Raw genomic sequence first — 3,480 nt, 5'->3', positions numbered from 1 at the left:
GTTCTGCTGTTTTAGTATAGAACGTTGAGAGTATATCTGTTAAGACCGTGCAGTCCAGTGTGTTATTCAAACCCATTGTTTGCTCACTGATTTTCTGTTTAGATGACCTGTCCATTGACGTAAGCAGACGGTTAAAGTGCCTTACTATTACTGTATTATCAGTTAGTCCCTGTACGTTCATTATTAATTGTTTTATATATTTGGGTGCTTTGATATTGGGTGCATAAATATTTACAATATGTATCTTATATTTTCTTGTTGGATTGTCCTCTTTATTATTATATAGTGCCCTTTTATGTCTCTTGTCAGAGTTTTTGTTTTAAAGTCTAGTTTGTCTGATATAAGTTTGCCTTCTCTGGTTTTCTTTTGACATCCATTTGCATGATAAATGTTTCTCCATCCCTTCACTTGCAATCTGCAGGTAACTTTAGGTTTAAAATGAGTCCCTTGTAGGCAGCATTTAGATGAGTCTTGTTTTTTAATCCATTCTGACACTGTGTCTTTTGATTGGACTGTTTAGTCCATTTCATTCAGAGTAATTATTGATACATTTTTGCCATTTTATTGTTTTGTCATGGTTTCTGGAGCTTGTCTCTCATCCTTTGTCTTTCATGTTTTGCTGATTTTCTCTAATGATATGTATGCGTTCTTTTTCTTGATTCTTGGCATGTTTATTAGTGGTTTTTGATAGTCACTGTTAGGTCACCACTTCTTCAAATAGCAGCTTATGTTAAGTTAATGGTTGTTCAAGTTTGAACCTATACTTTTCTCCTTTCCTCCCCACATTTTAGGTAGGTATTAATGTATTATATATCCTTTTTTTGTGCATGAGTTCCTTGACTTAGTTTTACAGAACTATTAATTTTTACTGCTGCTGTGTTTCCTACCTTCATACTGTCTTTTTTGGTCTTGCCTTTCCACTCAGTGTCCCCTTTAATATTTCTTGTAGTGCTGGTTTAGTGGTCACAAACTCCTTTAGTTTTTCTTTGTCTGGGAAATCTTTGCTCTCTCCTCTATCCTGAATGTTAGCCTTGCAAAATAGAGTATTCTTGGCTGCAGATTTTTTCCATTCAACGCTTAGAGTATATCATGGCACTCCCTTCTGGCTTGTCAACTTTCTGTCGAAAAATCTCCAAGTAGCCTTATGGGTCTCCCCTTGTAAGTTAATGACTTTTGTCTTGTTCCTTCTAAATTTTTTTTTTCTTTATCACTGTATTTTACAAATTTAATTACAGTATGTCTTGGTATTGGCTTACTTTTGTTGATTTTGATGAATGTTCCCTGGATGTCTATTTCCCTACCCAGATTAGGGAAACATCCAACTATTCTTTGTTTAAATAAATTTTCTTGCCTCTTTCTCCCCTGCCTCCTCCCCCCACCCCCCCGCATCTGAATATTATTATATTTGTTGGAGTCACTGTCTATTCTCCTGGTCCATAATTGCTTTTGCTCTTTTGTTCAGCTCCACTACCTTCCATTACTTTGTCTTCTAGATCATTAATTCATTCCTCTGTTTCTTCCAGCTTGCCATTTATTGCATCAAGACTGTTTCCAATCTTGCTTATTGCATTCTTCATCTCTGATTGATAGTTTTAAACTCTTCTGTGATATGAGTTTGCTTGATGCCTTCTGTTCTTAAGTCCAGTGAATATCCTTATGACTGTTGCTTTAAATTCTCCATCAGGCATATTACTTAGGCTTAGATTACTGGCCATGGCCTTATCTTGTTCTTCCATTTGGGATGAATTTATTTGCCTTAGTATTTTGTCTGTGTTGTGCCCAAGATTGTGAATCCAAGAAACCACCACGGAGCCGACACCGATGCAAACACACAAAGGTTTATTTACAAGCTCGAGCTTGGGTCCAAGTATACTCCACACAGCAGAGCAGGGGCTTGGACCCCGAAGTGGGTTACAGCTGGGTTTTTTATGGGCTGGTCTAGGGGATTTTCAGAAGGGGTGGAGGAATTTTTTCCATTCCAATATGGGGGAAAGAGTGGGGGAGTTTCTTAAGATCTGATATGGGATTCTCTGCCGAGGGCATTCTGAGCTTTATTGTCTTTCCCATATGGGATTCCCTGCCTAGGACTTTCTGCTGTTTTTTTTTTTTTTTTTTTTCCTGTAAAGTTCAGCTCTTATTCCCAGGGGCCTAAGATGGCTGTACTCGTCCTAATGCTAAACTTGAGGTGGAATGGCCTTAATTTTTCTCGGCCTCCACAGTCTGAGTCTTGGCCTTCTCTGTGTTAGAAATGCCAGTTAAGTTTTCTGCTCCTGATAATTACTTTATGAAGTAAAGTCATGGAGTGCTCAGGGCCTGGCACTTCAGGAAGTGTCACTGGTGTGTGCTGTGTGCACTCTCCTGTTGTGTTTTGGCTTCTCTATCTCTCAGGCTAGTCTTTTTTTTTTTTTTTTTAAGATTTTATTTATTCATTCATGAGAGACAGAGAGAGAGAGAGAGAGAGAGAGAGAGAGGCAGAGGCAGAGGCAGGCTCTATGCAAGGAGCCCGATGTGAGGCTCGATCACGCCCTGGGCTGAAGGCAGGCGCCAAACTGATGAGCCACCCAGGGATCCCTCAGGCTAGCCTTCTATGGAAGAAAACACCTCTGTAGGTGAAACTAGGTTTTAACTTGTGAAATGAGGCCCTGCAGAACACTGGTAGGCAGAGGTGGTGTGAGCAAGGGTTTGTGCTCCTTTTCTGGGGGAGGAACCTAGTACTAGGACTGAGGCAAACAGACCAAGAAGGGCAGTCCTGCTGGAGCCCACAGGGGTGGGGCTTATTGTAAGCAAGTTAGGCAGCCAGTATGTGCTCTGTGCTGTTTCCTGCAGGTGGCTCTGTGTTTATGCTGAGGGGTGAGAGAGGGAAATGGCACCTGCCAGCTCCTTTGTTCCCAGAGAGGCGTCTCCATAAAGGCTGCCTCTCAGGGACAGGCATCAAAGGGGAGGTTATTCACTCTTCATTGTGTGCCCCAGGCATTCTTCAGATAGTTGTTTCCACACTGTTGCCCCTGGGTTGTTTGCCTGCCTTCTGTTCAACAGCAACAGAGTGCCCTCAGGGTTCAAGCCCACTGACCTTTAAAAAGTCAGGCTTTAAGCCCTGCTGGTTGCAAGCACTCACCAATTTCAACTCTTATTTTCCAAGCCCAGAGTTTTGGGGTGCTCCATGCAAAAGATGCCCTGGCAAGTTGTCTGGAGCTGAAATAATGTGGCCCTAGCCTAGAATGTATCAGAGGGCTTTGTGCTTGTGTCACCTTGATGAGATGCCTGGAGCTATAGTGAGCACCTGTGGTGTCCCAGTGTGCACTGCACCGAGACTGTCTTGATGGGGGCTTGGGCTGGTGTGGTCTAGAGGTTCAGGTGGGGCTCACAGAGGCCGAGACCATAGGTCACCTAAAGTGCCCAGACCCTGATCTTGTGTGCACAGTCAAGGTGGAGGGGGAATATAAGCAGTGGTGCTCACCAGCCCCTCCAAACTAGAATGGC

The sequence above is a fragment of the Canis lupus genome, chromosome 2, assembly GCF_011100685.1.
Source record: "Canis lupus familiaris isolate Mischka breed German Shepherd chromosome 2, alternate assembly UU_Cfam_GSD_1.0, whole genome shotgun sequence".
Classification (NCBI taxonomy): Eukaryota; Metazoa; Chordata; class Mammalia; order Carnivora; family Canidae; genus Canis; species Canis lupus.
This window is presented reverse-complemented; position numbering follows the sequence as displayed.